General features: G+C 49.7%; 1 protein-coding gene across 2 annotated transcripts in view; it reads right to left on the bottom strand.

Moving 5' to 3' along the window:
* The window catches only part of DNAJB6 (DnaJ heat shock protein family (Hsp40) member B6), a 50,909-nt gene extending 41,590 nt beyond the window's left edge, over positions 1–9,319 (bottom strand). The window contains exon 1 of one of the 2 annotated variants that reach the window (XM_074315030.1): positions 9,135–9,319. The gene's annotated coding sequence lies outside the window, so the exon portion shown is untranslated. Of the gene's footprint in view, positions 1–8,511; positions 8,610–9,134 lie in introns of those variants that run through there. The other variant, XM_019742487.2, reaches the window with a different exon arrangement.
* Positions 9,320–19,232: the final 9,913 nt, after the last annotated feature.

The following is a 19,232-nucleotide window of genomic DNA, read 5'->3' on the forward strand; positions in this document are numbered from 1 at the left end:
TCCGACCCTCACCGCCACACGGCTGCCACGCCAGCACCACACATCAGGCCGCCTGTTACGCACGCCCTCCCTCCAGGCCCTAGTGTGACGGGCGGGACCAATTTCTGGGCTGATTCTCACTTCACATGCACATCACCTTTACTTTTTTTTAACATTAAAAAAACTAACTTGTGATGAACACTGCAATATCCACAAAAAACCAGGTTACAAATGCTAGTTGTTTTTCCTGAGATGATGCTAAGTCCTGAAATGAATGTCACCAGTGTGCTACCTACCAGAAAGCAGCGCACGCCACCTTGCCAGGACGATGCAGACTCACGCACAGCATCAAACAAACCGTCACCTGGCTTCGTACCCCCTCTGATCCCACCCAGGGTGCAAACCAGACTCCACCTGCTGACTCCAGACAATGCCATGCCCCGTCTCACTGTAGCCTGAGCTGTCCCCTCTGCCTGGAATGCGACCCTCACACCTCCCAGGTGCATGCTTCACCTTCACCCCAACGCTGCTACCTCCTCCCAAGGAAACACTCCGTGTACCTTTCGTTACACTGGCCTGTACCTTACACAGGCCTGTGTAATACACACATCCTCACACATGACACTGTCCTGTCTGAAAACCTGTTAGATCACAGGCTCCTCGCAGGCAGGACCCACCCCATCCTCTCTCTAGATCTCAGTGCTGCAGGCCTCAGCAGACAGGCGCTCACTGAAGCCGTGGGCCCACAGAAGCGAGGTCTCAACTACAGACCCTCAGGGGCTCCTGCAGTTCCCACCTACTCGAACGGGCGAACAGCGAAAGGTCCGTTTCAGTGTGTGCTGTCCTCAGCAGGGTGACTGTCAGTGCGTGAAGGATTTATAATCACTAACGAAGTCTTTGGAAGGTTTTGGCAGCTCAACGAATATTCTGATTGGCTGGGACTTGCTGCTTGTCCGTCACCATAACTGTTTAATCTCTGCTGGTCAATAATTCTCTATCAGGACTTCAAAGGAAGCCATCACTACCTACTGGCCCTGGGGTCACTACTGGAAATACACTTTTAAAATCCCTCTTTCCATGTTGTGTTCAGCCAAGTAACACTACATGTGACTTGAATGTACCTACTGCCTATGGAAATAAACTCAGTGAAATAACGGGAGCAACTGAAGCATTTAAATAGTATCTCTATTATTTTTTGAATTCTTGGTAGACCAGGCAAAGTTGAACTTGGCAAATAAAAAAATTCATGAGTCAAAAAGGGTATTACTTCACTCATATGTGGGATACAAAACTGAAACAACAAATGAACAAGACAAATAAATACTCATATATACACAGGTAACAGTTTAGTGGTTAGCAGACGGCAACGGGCGGAGAGGGAAGAAGAGGGGAAACGGGGCAAAGTATATGGTGATGGAAGGAGAACTGACTCTGGGTGGTGAGCACACAATGTAATAGAGAAATGATGTAGTATAAAACTGTACACTTGAAACCTATATAATTTTACTAACCAATGTCACCCTAATGTTTAATAAAAAATTCATATGAAATAAAAATATAGAAGGACATGACATGTAACGTGATATGACTATGTGACATGATACAGGTGTCAGCTAAACTACTGTAATCAGATTGCAACATACAAATAGATAAACCAACACACTGTACATCTCTGACCTACACATTATGTCAAGTATACCTAAATTTCAAAAAAGAAAAGGGAATTTGGAATAGATTAAGTTATATGACGTCTGACAAGTTCGTGAGCTCATCCTAGAAAAAGTGCTACACACCTCATTGCTGAATATCACTGTGATCACCTTTGAAGTACTCCCCTTGGGAAGCTATGCACTGATGCCAGCGCTTAGTTCACCCTTCAAAGCATTTGGAACTCTTTTTCTGGAATGGCCATCAGAGCTGTCGTCGTATTACCTTGATGGCCTGAATGTCATCAAAATGTCTTCCTTTCAATATTTCCTTTATCTTCGGGTAAAGAAAGAAGTCATTGGGGGCCAGATCAGGTGAGTAGGGAGGGTGTTCCAATACAGTTATTTGTTTACTGGCTAAAAACTCCCTCACAGACAGAGCCGTGTGAGCTGGTGCATTGTCGTGATGCAAGAGCCATGAATTGTTGGCGAAAAGTTCAGGTAGTTTTTGTCTAACTTCTTCATGTGCAGCCTTTTCAGCACTTCCAAATAGTAAACTGGTTAACTGTTTGTTCAGTTGGTACAACTTCACAATGAGTAATCCCCTCTGATACCAAAAAATGTTAGCAATGTCGTTTCAACAAGTTCATGAACTTAATTGCATTGCCAGACCCCACACATATACACACACACACACCCACACACACACATATGAATCAAAAAAGTGTCAAGAGTGGAGACAACAGCAACTGAACTGCCAGCGGGGAAGTAGACACTAGGCCTGCACACCCGACTTACACCGTAAATGGCTTAGGAATTGGCAGGACAATTGCAGGAAAAACACTGTTCTCTCAGGCACGCTTTCCCCTTTTAAAATGCGAGTGGCCGTGTGGCAGAGAGCACTGCGCCTCAGTGCCCTGACCTGGCTCCATGTGGGTCCGCGCTGTGTCGGGCACCGGCTGAGCCCTAGGGGACACTGCAGGCGCCCTTGTTCTCCCTTGGGAGACCTGAGGCCCAGGCTGAGTCCCCATCTGGGATTACACACCACACACCATCTAGGGTTACACACAGCGGTGGCAAGGAGGGAGCGGCGCGAGGAGTCAAGACCCACCCAAGACGCTCCAGGCTGCCTCGTTCGTCACTCCAGGTAAGTAGAAATTTCTGCATCAAAAAATGTTTACGTATTTTTAAGAAAGGCACTGGCTGCCTTGCCTTGCACAGCGGCTGTACCCACTGCCACTCTGACCAGTGCCTTCAGCCTCGCGTCTTCCCGGCCCTCAGAAACAGTTACTAACCTGGGCTGAGTTTCCCCACCAATTCCATGAATCCTGATGGGCTGTCGGTGCTAAGGAAGCCAAGCGTCTTTTCATATCCAAGGGCCATCGGCACATGCGTCCTGTAACTGCCTGTCTACAGCGCTTGCCCATTTTCCACCTACCTGGTGGCTTTTCCCCACGTTTCTGACCGAATCTCACAGCAGCTTTACTGGGATCCGGGGGAGCCTAACTCTACCCATTTCTCCCCAGTCCCTCCTTCACCCTGGGGTGCCCCTGGGGCATCACCCATCGTTAAGGCCGGAAACGGTGCTAAAGCCAGTCAGAAGACAAAGCTGAGCGCAGGTCAAGGCTGAAATGACTCAGGGGAGGTTGAGTGCAGCCCAGGGAGCTGCTGGTCTGCTGCTCCCAAGGGCGCAGGGGCACAGACACACACAAACCTACCAGACGGCAGTCGAAGAGACCGTCCCCTAGTACAGTGAGAAAGGGGACCTAGTCTAATGAGGATCCCTAGAGTGTGTCGGTCTGGGGATCTGCATTTTAAACACGCACCCCAGGGAACTGACAGAAACATTCATCTCGAACGTGGAACCCTAAGCCGCCTGCCACTCACCAGGATGAATTCTGACAACCGCACCAAATTCACAAACCCCTGAACGGTCACCGCACAGCCAGTAAGCGCTAGTCCTGTGTGTCCTAACCTAGCCTGCCCCTCAGGAGAAGCCTGCGCCTGTTACACGGGGCCCTGCAAGTGACCACAGACTAGCTCACTGAGGTTCCTTCAAGCAGTCCCTCCATGGCAGGAAAAAGCCCTGTGGTCAAAGCTTCGGCTCATCGGAGCAGATGTGCGCTGGAGCCGAGAGGAGTTTCTGCCCCACTGCACAAGTGCCCACCAAGGGTGCAGGGCGTCTCCGTCCCCCGTCTGCAGATGACTAACGATCTCCCCTTTCTCACTCCTGAGGCCCAGGCCTCCCCATCCACACACCTTACAAACACAAGAACGAGCTGGGGTCCAAACACACACAGTGCCCGGGGTGCCCTGCCGGGGCTGGGGGCTCCCGCCACACTCCCCGCGCTGTGCGCCGCAGCCCGTGCGCACCGCTTGCCAACACCGAAACACAAGCCTGCTGTCCAGCTGATCAGCCACGCAGCGTCCCTTCGGCCATTACTCCACAGGCGAATTAAAACATGATTCTTTGCACTTCCATGTTTCCTAACCATCAAGTTCTTGACAGGAGAATTCTGGGTAAAATAAGCCTACATCACCCTTGCTAAGCTGCTGAGATTTTCCTTTCATTACCAAGGGGAAAAAAGCACACAGATTTCCCAGCAAAACTGCCTTTACCAACTTCTATTTCTGTGTATCACTGAAAAGGTCCTAGAAAGGTCCCCTTCAGGTTCCCAAAGCAGCCTCTGGGTGACCTTCAAACACTCCCGTTATTCACTTTAGACTTTCTCTGGCCGATCTAACCATCTCTGCTTCTCTACTCCTTGGATCGTTAAAGTTTCTCTAAGAACACAGCCCCTTAAACCACACCCATACTCCTCCTCAACTGCATGGAGGCCAGTACGCAGACCAAAGCTCTAGCTACAAACATTCTTGCTCCAAAAAACGGTGTTAATTAAATGGAACCAGAATATCCTAGGACACCACTAAAGCCGTACAAATTTAACTCTCCACTCCCCCCCCCAAAAAAAAAAAAGAAAGCTGCAGGCAGAAATGATCCCTAAGGGGTAAGGCAAAGAAAGAAGAGGCTACCACCCTCGGGTCAGCCCCTGGGGGAGGCGGGATGGGAGGCACCTGCCTCCGTTCATCACCTGCCTCCCTTCATCGACAGGGTGTGTGACTTCAGAGGTGCCGTTCCTCGGCCCAGGTAGCTCCCAGAAGCCTTAACTACACATTACGCAAAGGTGCAGCTACGTGTGACTCCCCACAAAGAGTCGGCTCCAAAAAGCCAAGTTTTATGCTCAGCTCAACTGGTACCTTTAAGTCACAAAACTGATTTTAGTAATTTTCTAAGGGGAATTTCTAAGTCATTACACACGCCTGGGTTCTTAAGGAAACTTCACGAGTACGACATATGTGCCAAACATGACTGTTAAAAACATCACCCTTCACGGCCTTACAGGTCTCCCCAAACTTCTCAAGTTGGGTGTGTGGGCTTGGACACCCCCATATTCTGAGGCCTTTGGCTACGCTGTATCCCAAATCTTGGTCACCCACACAAATAAGGTGTTACTGGACGTAACTGACCATCTTTCCACCACGAGAACTTTCTGAAGTATCTATCTAGAATCTAAGAAACCTTATTCTGCTTGCAGAAAAACTCAAAAAAAACTTTGCTCCTTTCTAATGCACGAGACTCCCCTGAAAATGGAGCTGAAAGGGGATAAAAAGTTCTTCCAGAACGCTTTTTCATTATTGTCTCCCCATAGGTTGTCACTCATTACACATTGTTTTAGGTAACATTAATTTGAGAGGTCGTATGTCCATTGAAGACATGCCCTATCTTTAGCTTAAGAGAACAGCAAATGAAAAAATAATCACTTCTATTGACCTAGAAAAGGAGCAAATTTAAGTAAAATGTTTTTTAAATGTTTAATTGATGTTGTGCCATCAAACTAATGTGCTGCACTACTATTTGCTTAATGGAATAGAAACAGGCAAGAAGTTTAAAAAGAAATGATAAACCTAGAGAAGTGTCTCACTTGTCCTTTCATTCGCTGATGAATTCCCAGAACAAACACAGATGTGAACTGTCATTCCTTATCAGATCTACTTATATAGCCTCCTCTGACCCAACACTCTCAGTATTGCTGAGACAAACAAGGAAAGTTATTTCCTCCAGGACTCAAGATCCAGACCATTCTTTCAACTGGCAAGCGTCACCTAGGATCCAATTCAACCTGTATTTTCTGAGCACCCTGGGTCAGGGACAATGCTATGGGCACGAAGAAACACAAGTAAGATTCAAGGCGTACCCTGGAGGGACGCACAGGGTTGCCCAGCACGCACACACAAGGGAGACTATAAATGCCCCTGGTGGTAAAGGTCAGAGGAAAATTTTAAAGGGCACAAATCACACAATGCCCAAGGAAGTCACCCTGCCAAAGACAGCCGAGGCTTGCAACTGAGCTTCAAAAGCCTAAAACACAATAGCTAAGACATGGAAGCAATCTAGATGTCTATCGCTAAATGAGTAAAGATGTGGTACATATACACAGCGGACTATTACTCAACCATAATAAAGAATGAAATCTTGCCGTTTGTGACATAAATGGACCTAGAGAGTATTATCTTAAGTGAAACAAGTCAAAGACAAACAGCCTGACTTCACTTATGTATAGAATCTAAAAAACAAATGAATAAACAGAAACAGACCCATAGATACAGAACTGATGGTTGGGGTGGGGGGACAAAAAGAACCCTAAAATACCTCGAGTATTTGTACGTACGAACAGTCCCACTGCATTACAATCATAAGCAATGGTGGCCGTCGTTTTTCATTTAGAAAGGACAAAAACTTCCTCACAAACTCTGGATAATGTAAAAACTTTAAGAGAAAACCAAGCTATGCCTAGGTAAGATATAGCCTTTGAAACAAGGATATAAAGGATATATCCTTGAAGGCTATAAAGACAGAACCTACTCTGCTTTGATGTATGATGCAAACCTTAGAAACGTAACTACTCTTTACTTTTTTTTCAGGGTGCAGCTCACAGGGGCCCATGCAGGCACAGAACGGGCAGCCTTGGTGCTACCAGCACCGCGCTCCAACCAACTGAGGTAACCGGCCACTCCTTAACTACTTTTAAAGAAATCAATTTTCCCCACCTTAAAAATAAGGTTTTTTAAAATGTACTTCTTCCTTAGGTAGGATATTAAAATAAAAGAGCTCAACTGTAATTTTTTTAAAGTCCTCCTAAACATACAAAGTTTAGAAAAACCTTATAATCAAAATATAATAAAATCCTCACATTTTTACTACCTGACTTACCCAGCAAGTCATTTCTCCAAGTGGACCTTAAAATTGTCTTTTGTTTCTACATTATCATCTCTAGGACTATTATCTTCACCAACTTAGGTTTTCTTCTCATTTACCTCCCTTTTTTCGAGTTTCAAGTTCTCTCAAATTCTACTCATCAAAGAGAAACTACATTTGTTCAATCTTGTTCCTGAGCCCACTCGAATTCACTAATACGCCTGCAGTTACCAGCCTTTCACCAGCAGGTGGTGTCCCGGACAAATTTAAACCTAACCACTTTTAACACCATCCTAAATTCCAGAATCACTTCCAAGGAAATGAGAAGACAAAAAGAAATAAACTTTTTTCAATCGTTAGCCCCTCAACTCCAAGCACAAAGGCAGAGCATATCCACTGACTCCTTACCAGCAGACATGAGACGTGACGTGCTGCCAGCTGGGCCGCTGGCAAGCTCGGCGGCTGGGCTGACCTTTACCTCCAGCATGCAGGCAGGCACACTCAGTGTCTCCCAGTGGAAGAAAACCAGTCACACACACTAAGGTGACATGGTCAGGATTACACTGCAATCCCAAAACAGCTGAACTAAAAATACTGTGCCAAACTTGAAAGTGCTCTCTAAAATGGTAAAAAAACACAGACCATCCCACCACAAACCTGGTTTTCGTGTTTGCTAGGATGTAAGCTGTCAGTGGTGGTGAACGGCACAATTGAATTTGCTTGAAACTCTCCAAAATCAGAGTTATTACAAGAGAAAATATTCTTGGTTGTCCCCTTGGTTCTCCCACTTAAAAATACTGGGCTTGCTCAGGGGAAAGGCATTGTGCGCGCGTAGCTGCAGGCCATGGGACCTGAACCGCCAGTCCACAAACTTAGTCTTCAGAGTGTCACTCCAACTGTCCGCCCCGCCTGCCGGCCAGAAAGGCCTCCCAAGGCCGCCCCTTTCACACCCCAAACAAGCGTACGACACCGACACTCTGGAGGGTGCTGAACTCATGTCCCATCCTGTACAGGCTCTTCAGTCCCCAACTTGCAGCACACTAGGCCTAGTCAGGCACATTTCAGACACCAACTTCTCAACCCCATTTGTCCTCCTGCTTCCTGCCAAGTCACCCACACCTACAAACCACTACACGAACCAATTTAGTCCCCAATTCAGACTGCGCATAACCCAAAACTCCACCGCTCGTCAGACAGGACGCAGCTCTTCACGCCACACGTCCTAACCCCACAGCAGCTGAGGGCTCGACTGGAAACACGGAAAGTCTGCAGTAGCCGCCCCAAGGAGCCGGCCCAGATTCCTCGCAGCCGTCACGAAGCGGCTCCCTAGTCACAACTATTAGAGTGAGTGCGATTAAAGATTATCAACGGCCAGCAAACAAGTTCAAATGGTTAAGAGTTTACTTTTCCCTTCTGGCCATTTAAGTCTAACCTTTCCACTAAATCAAATAAATGTCCTTAAAAGACTGTAGCCACACAAATCTTGTAACGAATCTACAACTGAAACGAAAACTGAGACCCGCACGGAGCGCCGCTCAGCGACTCTCCCCGCCGCGGCCGCCTCCGCCCCGCAGCTCCCGAGGGGAGTCGGGGCCACGTCTCCGCGCGTGACCGCGACAACCACACCACCTGGGAAGCCTTGCTCGGGACGACGGTGCCACGGGCACTTCTTGCATCCTTTCCGTACTCGGGAAAAGGGTAAGAACTTCAGTTACACAAACGGCGGTGCGCCCTGAAGTAAAACAAAGCAAGCGGCGTTTCAAGTGAAGCTGCAAGTCAGGGAACTGCGCTCAGCCGCCAACTTTGGAAAAATCTGCGGCGACTTCTGGACGCGCCCCGTCAACTCGGCGCCGCGAAGCACAGCTGCCTGTTCTGCCTCGGGCTTCACACGGCGCCGCGCCCGGCCTCTCACGCCGCCAAGTCCGCCTCTCACGCCGCAGGCCGGGCCGCCGGGAGCGACAGACGCCGGGCGCGCGCGGCCCGCGCCGGCCGGACCCGGGAAGGGGCCCGGGAGCGAGCCCGCCCGCCGCACCCCAACCGCCGGCGCGGGCCGCGGAGACCCCGGAGGAGGGGGCGGCAGGGAGACGCGCCCACGCCCCGCCCCACACCAGCCACGGGCCCCGGCGCCCGGCCTGGAGCCCCGGCCCCACACCAGGCCCAGGCCCCGGCCCCCGGCCCCCGGCCCCCGGCCCCCGATCCCACACCAGGCCCTCGGCCCGACCCACACACGCGGCCGCCCGGGCGGCTCTCACCGAGGACACGGGACCGGCAGCGGGAAGGCGCGGCGGGGCGGCGGCCCGGTCTCCTCGGCTCCTGCGCGGCGGCGCTGCTGACGGCGGCGGCTCCTCGCGCTTTCCTTTCTCCTTTTCTCCAACAACAAACAGGAAGTGCGTAACGCGGCGGCGCGTCCACTTCCGCCCAGCCTGACGCCGCGCATGCGCCCCGCCCGCCCCCGCCTTCCCGAAGGTTCTGGGCAGCCGGGCCTCGCGCCGCCTGCGGAGCGCTGCTTCCGGCCGAGTCCCCGCCCCGGGAGCACAGGGACGGGCACGCGGTGTGGAGCCCGTCGCCTTAGTTGTCCTGCCCCGGCGTTAGGTTAGCGCGACTTGGATGTTCTGGCGCCTCCGCGCCTCCAGTGCCACCACGGGCTCCACGCGGGAGATCCGCGCGGCGCGTGCGGAGGTGTCGGACTGAACGACCCCTGACCCTGGACAGGTGGCGGCGCCCGGGCAGCGGCCCCCGGGTCCCGGGAGGTCGGAGTGTGGTTGGTGGCCTCCGCGCCGGAGGTCTCGGTGTGCGGCTGCTGCCCACGCGCCTGCTGCCGCCCTTCGCGACACCGAGCACGCGCGTCTGCGGCCTCAGCCCTTCCGGGAGGACATGCGGGGCCCGTTTGCCCTGCGCTGTGCGCGCGCAGCGCTGCCATGTGCTGCGGCCCTGGCTCCGGCACCTGCTCGTGTAACGGCCCTCGCGAGTTCTCGCTCATCGGAGCCCTGACGTGCTTGGGTTAAGGACCCTGAGCGCTTCTGTGGGTAAAGGCTGACACCTTCCTTTCGGGCGTCTGGGACCCGAAGTAGCCATGGCTCTAGTTTCCTCTGCTGCACAAGATTGCTCCCTACGCTGTCCGCCTACCGCTGGGACGATAACGTGTGGCAACCGTAATTGCAAACTACATTTTGAACATTGCTTTATATTGTGTATCTTCATTTCTTGGGTTTCTTAAACACTCACTGTGTTACGGCACATAGTTTTTGACCACATAGCAACAACAACAACAAAATTTTGTTTACCTGATCCTCTTTCATTTAGTAGGTTTGATAAAATGACTGCTGAAAAGTAAGGAATCACAATATTTGGTTTTAGTATGGACATCTCGTGATAAAACCTAAGATAATCTCAGCAGAGACTGGAATTTCATTCAGATATATGCACAGTTTGGCACTGGCACATGTAACCATATCTACCAGCAGGTTGATGGAGTTTTATTTCCCTTCCAGTGTTGACAGTGCTATCATGTGACATTTCACATTTAAAAAGTCCCTACGGCAAGTGTGAGCTAATCTTGAAATGCAGACAACAGAGACATGAACTTTAAATAGTAAGTGGTAGGCTAGCCACAAATAACTTTTTGCGCCCTCCAAAAAATATATACATATATTTACTAAAAACATCTGTCAGTGCAGTAAATTGTATCATGAGAAAAAAACAAGGTACCAGCCCTGATGAAAGGCACATGGTATATTGGGAGAACAGGAATAAATACTCTGAAAAATAACACAAGTATTTAGGTAATATTTCACTCTTTGTGAAACAACCGAGAAAATCTTTCAAGATAAGATTAATGATTTATTCCAAAGTTAGTAGCAGCCCAGACGGTGGTGCTACTGGAACGCTGGTTCAGAGGATGATCACTTCAAAATAGAACAGCAAGTATTTACACTGGAGGGAACGAACGGCCTTGGAGAGGACCGAGGAGGCCACGTGCAGAATCAGACGGCATAGGGAGAGTGAGCATGTCGGTTTGATGGAAGCAAGCATTTTGAACCACGATAAAGAGAGACAAAGATGGACAAGTGTTGGGCCTGTGCAGAGGTTCTCTGGTTGGCAAGGGAAGCCAAGCAATGACACCGCTACGGTCTGCAGGAAGACGGAAGACTAGGAAGACTCGATGACTGTTCCCTCACCTGTAAAATGGGGATAATGGGCTTGATGGGGCGGTTAATTGTATGTGCTTAGCTCCGTGCCTGGCACACAGTAATACTCAGTAAATAATAGCTCTTCTGTGTCATGGCCTCTTCAAGAAACTAACAAGAGGTTCAGGCTTCTCCCCAGCAAAATGTGCAAGCGACCTGAATAAATCAGTAGACACCCACGCACACGCCCACACCCTGCCAAGCCCATCCAAGAGTCCAGCAACCTCGGGTGAAGATCCTGAATGATAGTTTGGAAATTTTTATCAAACTGAAATTTGCCTTAGATCCAAGGATAACATTTACAGAATTTTGCCTTAAAACAGTAAGTGCAATGTTAAAAAAAAAAAGAGAGAGAAAAAAAACCACAGGCCCCGAATGGCATCACTTGTGCTAAGTCCCATGATATGAAACCTAGATTTTAATACCTGAGCTAATTCCTGTTTCCACCTGTCCCAGAAACGTAATCAACCAGTCTGGAATTTTCGTTGTATGGGCCCTCTCCATCCCCCAACCCCTGCTGCCTGGAAAGAAGAGGCAATCTGCATGATAAAACTTGCCATCCCTTCCCCTCCTCCCTCCTGCCCCCCAAGATGAAGTCCTGGTCTAGAAAGAATCTTTTCTTCTGCTCACAGCTTCCTTGCCCCCCGAGCTTCTTCGTATAAAAAACCTTCGATTTTGTGCTGGAGTGCCCTTCTAGTTTTTAGATAGGAGGCTGCCTGATTCATGAATGGCTTGAGAAACCCAATTAGATCTTCAAATTTACTCTGTGTATTTTTTTCAACAGCAAAAATGAAGGAACAAAAGGTATAATACTTACAAGGCGATGGATAACTTTGCAGATAATCAGTTCCTCCTTCCCAGGAAATACCATACGGGCCATAAATATAATAATGCAGTTATCATCAAATATATCCAAGATGCATCACTGAGACAGTGGGTGTAGTGATCCTGCTTTTGTAAAACTGTATTCACTGTGTGTCCCATGAGTGTATACATACATGTACGGGGAACAATTTTCTCTGTCCCGTCTGAGTTCTTGGCTGAGACGCCCTATAATAAATGACAGATAAATAAAGGAGAAAAACAAATAGAAGTTCAGTAGCATGAACAGCTCATGTGCACAGGGAGAGACCCAGGAACACTTAGGAAGCTGCAGGAGGTAGCAGAAGCCACCACCTTCAGTAGCATCTTCAGGTAAAGACGACAGATGTTGGGTGAGGGACCCTACTATCAGGAGAAGCAAGGTAAACGGTTAGGTGATTTTGCAGACATCATCAGTCCCCTGCCGTCTCTAGTGATAAGTTTCTTGGAATTTAGAATCGCCCTCCACTTCCTGGCACTGAGGGAGACACACTTACAAATGGAGATTTCCCTCGACAGGTAAATTTCCCTGACAAAGGGGTAAACTTCCGCTAGGTTTCAGAGCTTCTCCTGCCTCTGCAGTTCCTCAGAAATCATTGGCTCAAAGTAATCCTTATGCCAAAGAGGTACATTCTGCTACTTAACACAAACACAGGACACGGGGCGAACACTCAGTTTGAAAACCTAGTCAAATGAACACATGAAAGCCCTTCACCTCCATTCCTCAATTGCTACCATGTTTCCCACAGCTTTATCTCTCTGTGACCCTTTGAAAGCAAGTCAGCTATCGTGACACTTCACCCCTGAATATTGTAGCATGCCTCACTGAAGAATAAGGAAAGTTTCCTACATAATCTCAATACTATCATCACTCGTAAGAAAATCAACATTTATTCACTAATACAATATGATATGTAATTGAGGGGGATCAGCATATGCCACCCCAAAACATGTCATTTTGGGCATGTGATTCTTTTGAGCTGAAGACAATGAAGGCCCAGCAGATTCAGGAAAAGCTTTTCTTTCTCCCTTAAGTGCCTAAAAGAGTTTAGGTAGGGGGCCATGCGAGGAGAGAGCAATCACCACATATCACCCCAGATCACTTTTCACACGGGAAAGACTTATGCGCGGGGCGCGGCAAACCCCTGTTACGGGCAGTGTGCCTTCCCTCCTTCCTGTGATTGACCTCCCACCCTGGATCCGCAGACACCACCCTCCCCCTCCATAGCTCCCGTGGTTCTTAGCCTCAGTTATCTGACTGCCCAGGAGTCTCATATTAAAAGACACAATACAGGAACGTCATTGATGGTTTCTCAGACATGAGGAAATCAGAAACACCGACATTGTTGGACAAAGAGGAAATCCCATTTAGGACAGCCATACTTCCAGACTGCAAATAAGGACAGGCCTTGTTTTGTTTCATCGGGTACTGTTTCTTTCTTCAGAGTAAAAATAGTTTCAAAGTAGGAAAATCCTGGCAATTACGTTGTTCATTCATAAGAAATGAAATCATAATGTTCTCATAGTTGCTTTGCCCGTGGGGCCAAGCAGTTCTCTGTCCAGTTAAGGAAAATGTAACAATGGCTGCCATTCTGCCTGGTTCGAGCGGTCCACATCAGGGTTACCTGGCAGGCCGGACGCCACCGCCCTCCCCAGCTCTCACTGCCAGGACACATTGCATGTCCCTGACCCTCTGTGCTTCCCGAGGCTGTCAGACTGCTCCTACAGCAGCTGCCCCGGCCTCATCCCCCAGGCCACCCTCCTCGCTTACGTGGCAAGTCGCTGTGGTGATAGCAGAACGCACGTTTGAGGGGCACAATCCAACCAGACGACATTTAAATACTTGACGAGCCAAAGGGTTGCAGGTACAGCTGAAGCCGAGTCATGTAGGGTGCTCGGCTGGCATTCCAGGGCAGATCCTCCTCAGTGGCATCCATCAGCTGGCGGGCCCCTCCTCTGTCCTGACTGGGGGGTTTTCTGGTCATTAGGGAACCCAGGGCCCTGGGAGGGAGACCTCAGCCCAGTTGGGTTGTGTGGACGAGAAAGGGGCCACATAGTAACCTGACATGCTCAGAGTGGCTCAGAGATGGAAACTAACCACACAGGATGGGCTGAACACACAAATTCCTAACTGAAAGTGGGTCATGGCCTGTAGTCACATCCTTGGCCTGTAGCTTTCTTGATAAAGGTCAGTCTTTACCTGAAGAGAGCCTGTCTATGTATTGTCTTTCTGCATCTAAGATAACATGCCCTGTAATGTCAGTCATCCCTTTTTCCAGATCCCTCAGGGCACAATCCGTGGCACTGAGCAAGAGACCACAGAACCCCTATTGTTATCTCCTTCCCGAATAAAATCTCTATGTGCTGTAATGTTAATGATTAACTGTCCTGTGCCCACTGATGTAAAGAAGTCCCTGTCTCTCCTTTCTACTTTTTATCCAACCCCAGAGGCTCTTCTGCTTTGCTTTCTCCCACCCCCTTAATCTACCACCCAGGGATTCCATGTAACCTTCCTTAAGTCTCCTCCTTTGATTCTAATGTATAGAATAAGCTGCAAAACTGCTTTTCGCTGGAGCATTTTTCAGTCTGTTGAGATGTTGCCTCCCAGCAACTGTCGTCATTTAGGCTCAAATAAACTCATTAAAATTCTCCACAGGTTTGGACGTTTCTGACGTCGACAGCTGGAAGAGAACTGTTTCTAGAGTGCATTTGTTCAGAACTGCTGGTGTTCCCAGTACCCATTTTCCTTCGTTCCACAGACTAAGCCGACTCCTGGGTTCTCGGCCGATAAGAATGTAAGCTGCATCCCAGCAGGTTAAGAGCAGCGCGGCCAATTTCCAGCATTTTCTTTAAAACGTAGCCTGAAGTCTCCGGAACAGGACCCGGCTGGGACGCCTCCCCCCACCAACAGGACTGCGTCTGTGTGCTCAGTCTGCTTCCCTGAAGAGGTATCTTCAGTGTAGAAATGACAGTGACGCCAGGGACAAGTGTTGGGAAGATCATTAAAAACAAACTCTCCTCCCTGGAACCAGAAGATAAAGAATCAGCTGATTACCTAATAAGCAGCAAGTCAGGATGGGCGTGTCACACTCATGAATGGGACAGGCTGCCAACGGGAGCCTCGGTCCGGTGGGACCCACCCTCACATAGGCAGGTGGTGCAGCCTGGAGCCAGACGCCCACTGAAGTCAGGAAACTGGGCCCGGGGCTTATCTTCCTGGGTGATTCCAGAAGAGATGCTCATGGACCTGAGCAGTCATTCCAGCTGTGAGACTGGCCAGAGGCCTTGGGCCACTGAGAAGATTTAGGTACCTTGGAACAGGTCAGAGGAAGAAACTGCGAGAGGGAACAGGAGGGGAGGGTCTCTTGGTTGAGGCTGGAGAAGATGGGGCGTGGCCAAGGGGAGTGCCCAGGTCTGCTCTGGACTGTTGAGTTGGGGGTGCTTTACACATCCTTCTGGGTTCCCTGCTCCCTGTCAGTGGTTTTCACTGAACAGACTGCCAACCCTTGTCAGTCCTGAGATAGCTGGGCTTGGAGGGTTTGGGGGCACAGTCCTGGGCCACTGGGGGGATGAACAGGGCCGCCTTTCTTGAGGGCAATGCAGAGATTTCAAAGACACGTTACCTTTTTAGCTGTAAGTCATTCATTTTTAGATTTTTAATCATATTTAATTCACAGAACATAACATTCACCCTCTTCACGTGTAGCTAGGTAGTTTTCGTACACTCACTGAGCTGTACACACCACCACTGTCCATTCCGGGACATTTCCTCACTCCGATTCCCCCTCCTCCCAAGGTACACCGTTCCTCTACCTTCTGTGTCCGTGTGCTGTCTATTCCGGACAATGAATGTAAAAGAAATCACTCTTTCTTTCCCTTTTTTGTTCTTTTAAACCAATTTCAATTTCATTAGACACAGTGGCATCTACATATATTTTAATCAGTAGCACATGTCAGTGTGAAAAGTATTTCTTAGTACTCAGAGAAAAAAGTATATACAACCTTTGATCCAACAGTTCTACTAACAGGAACTTACTCCTCAGATACATGTGCACAAGTGGGGAAGTTACATACCACACACACACTGATTGGAGTAGCAAAAACTGAGTTGCCTGAGTGTTCATTACTGGAGGGTGAACTAAACAACGGAGCGCCATGTAACGGAACACTACGCATCCATTAAAAAGGTAGCTCATTCGGCCCTGACTCGGGTTGTCCACTTTTCAATATATTATAGGTACATGTCCTAAAAACCATAGCAAACACAAGGCAACAAAGACCCACAAGCAGACGAATAAGTCAAACCACACAGGATGCTTGTTCTGAACCTCGTGCCTGTGCTCTAACTCACGGGCCGGCCGGGTCTGTGATCAGAGCGCGACCACTTCCTGGCACCAGGTTCCCAGCACCTACATTGGTGATCACGCCCGCGCTTTTGTGGATTGTTACCGTTCAGTTTGCTTGGTTTCCAGATGGCAGGGTTTTCTCTCCGCGCGGTGGGAAGCCTGATGGTGCATCCCTGCGTGCACAGCCCAGCCTCCAAAACGCACAGCTCCGGCTCTGAGCTCCTCGCACGCCTTGTCGGTGTGCACCGAGCTTGCGTTCTTGGACTTGCCTTTCCTGGACTCAAGGATCACCCCAGTTTTCTTCTACAGCAAAGGCTCTCCAACTTTCCTGAGGCCATGTTAGCTAGGGCTGAACCTGTGTCCCCCAAACTGTGTCATATGTTGGAGGCCTAACCCCAGTACCTCGGGATGCGACTATATTTGGAGATGGTCTTTCCAGAGGAGATCAGGTGAAGATGCGTCATTAGGGTCATTGTCTCTAGGGGGGCCCTAACCCAATATTGACTGGTCCTTATAAGAAGGGGAAATTGGGCCAGAGACACAGAGGGACAACCGTGTGAGGACACAGGGCGGAGACAGCATCAACCCGCCAAGGAGAGAGGCCTGGAGCAGTCTCCCTCACGGCCTCAGAAGGAACCAGCCCTGCCAGCAGTCGGATCTGGGGTTTTGGCTTCCAGATTCGTGGGATGATCGTGTCTGTTGTCCAAGCAGCCGGTGTGTGCTTCTTTGTACCGCGACGGGCTCCCCAGCAAAGACAGTAACTGCTTTGAGGTCTCTGCTGCGTGAGTTCCCATGACGCCACTGCAGTACGCACAGCCCCGAGGTCCACGACTCACGGTGACCTGACTCCGTGACTGCTTGTGTTTCCCAGTGTTTACCCTACCATCCTGTTAATTCCTCCCTTACACCCAGACCCATTAAATAGTTTTCTTCAGACACTCATCTCTCTGGCACATTTTCACTTTACTGGATGTGGGCATTTCCCAAATCTTCTTATAATTTCTTCCCTTCTTCATTAATCTTATATACTTAACTCTAAGAGAGTAACCTATGTCCACGTCCGAGGGACACTGGAACTGCCCCTGAGGTGCTAACTGCAGGAGGCAGGGGTCCCAGAACCTTGGGTCGAGGGCCAGAGGTACCCCCAGGCTTCTGTGACACATGTGGTATGTTGTACGTTCTTCCTCGCCTGTTTTCTTTTTTGCAACCCTTCATAAAAACAGAGGACCCATTCCCGGCCCCAGGGCCATACAGACACCGACCCACCGCCTGCATTTGGTCTGGGGCCACAGTCCGAAGTCCCCTGACGGGGGGCATGATCAATGGAATTTTCATCTCTGAGGGACCAAAAGGGATGATGCTCACGTTAGAGAGTTAACCAGAAGGGTTACAGAGATGCAAACTGAAGTGTTGGAGGCGCCTCCTCCCTCAGCCCCTGCGGGGTGACTGTCCTGCTCGTCCTGGGACACTCAGCAAAGCCGTCTCCAGCAGCCAGAGCTCGTGAACCAGCCGGCACTCCGAGTGTGCAGCAAACGGCTGTCGGATGACTGAATGAGTGAATGAGATTCTCATTGTCCCGCTGAAGGGCCCAGCAGGGAGTTGTCTGCATGCTCCCCTTCTTCCCGCTCCTTTTGTCCTTTCCTGTCCGGGTGCTGGAAGTGATCCGGGCCAGCACCCACCGCGTCGGGGTCAGAATGTCTGTCCACGCAGTTGGCAAACCAGGCAGTAAAACGAAGAAAGCAGAGGACGACACATAGGACACAGCAGGAGCAGCTGACATGGCACCAAGAATTTCTAAGAGCCCATAATCTGGGTACTTCTGATTTCTCTAACAAATAAGTGCTCATCAAATATTGACACACTTAGGGAGTTACAGAACAAAACCATGCTGGGCATTTATCTGAACGCAAACTACCTTCCCAGAAAAACCGGTACACAAATGCTCACAGCAGCTTTATTTGTCCTGGGTCCAAACTGGAAGCAGCCCAGAGTCCTTCAGCAGGTGTCAGCAAAACCAACCGGTCCGTCCACAGCTCTGCGATCCAAAGAAACAGCCATAGATCCTGCAACACTTGGAGGCGTGTCCAGGGACAGGGCGGAGTGAAAAAGTGTCCCACAAAGTCACACACTATGCAATTCCACTTGAAATGATAAAATTTTGGAAATGGAGAAAAAGGACTGGTGGCTGCCAGGGATTAGGGCTGGGGTGGGTGGGAGGGGTGGGCGGGGTCCTCACTGTGGTGGTGGGTGCAGGAACCTACACAGGTGATCAAATTAAACAACGTAATGCACGTGAGCGCACACACGTACAGCTAAACCGGGGAACCGGGGGCCTGAAATCAGACGGGTGGATTGTGTGCCTGTCAGTACCCAGGTCGTCATAGGGCTATCATTTTGCAAGCTGTTACCACTGGGGAAACGGGACAACAGGTACAGAGAGCTCTGTATTAGTTTTTACAACCACATATGAACCTACAATTATTTCAATAAAAAAACAAAACCATAGTATTAGTTTCCTAGGGCGGCCATAACAAATCAGCACAAGTGGGTGTCATAAGACAACAGAAATTTGTTCTCTTCAAGTTCTGGAATCCAGGTGTTGGCAGGGCCAGCTCCTTCTGGAGGACAGCTGTCCCCTGCCTGCGTCCTTGTTTCTGGTGGTGGCCGTGACCCTTGGCTTGTGGGCGCATCACCCAGTCTCTGCCTTTGTCACGTGGCCTTCTCCCTTCGTGTCTGTGTCTAAATTTCCCTCTATATGAGGCCACCTGTCATTGGATTTAGGCCCAACCCAATCTAGTGTGACCATCTTAACTTCATCACTGCAAAGACCTTATTTTCAAATAAGGCCTCCTTCACAGGCCCTAGGATGCAACATATCTTTCTCGGCAGGGGTGGGGGGTGGGGGTGGGATGAGACGCAATTCAACCCCCAACAGCCAACTTCAGTTTCATCGTAC

Source organism: Rhinolophus sinicus, linkage group LG11 (assembly GCF_036562045.2).
Source record: "Rhinolophus sinicus isolate RSC01 linkage group LG11, ASM3656204v1, whole genome shotgun sequence".
NCBI lineage: Eukaryota > Metazoa > Chordata > Mammalia > Chiroptera > Rhinolophidae > Rhinolophus > Rhinolophus sinicus.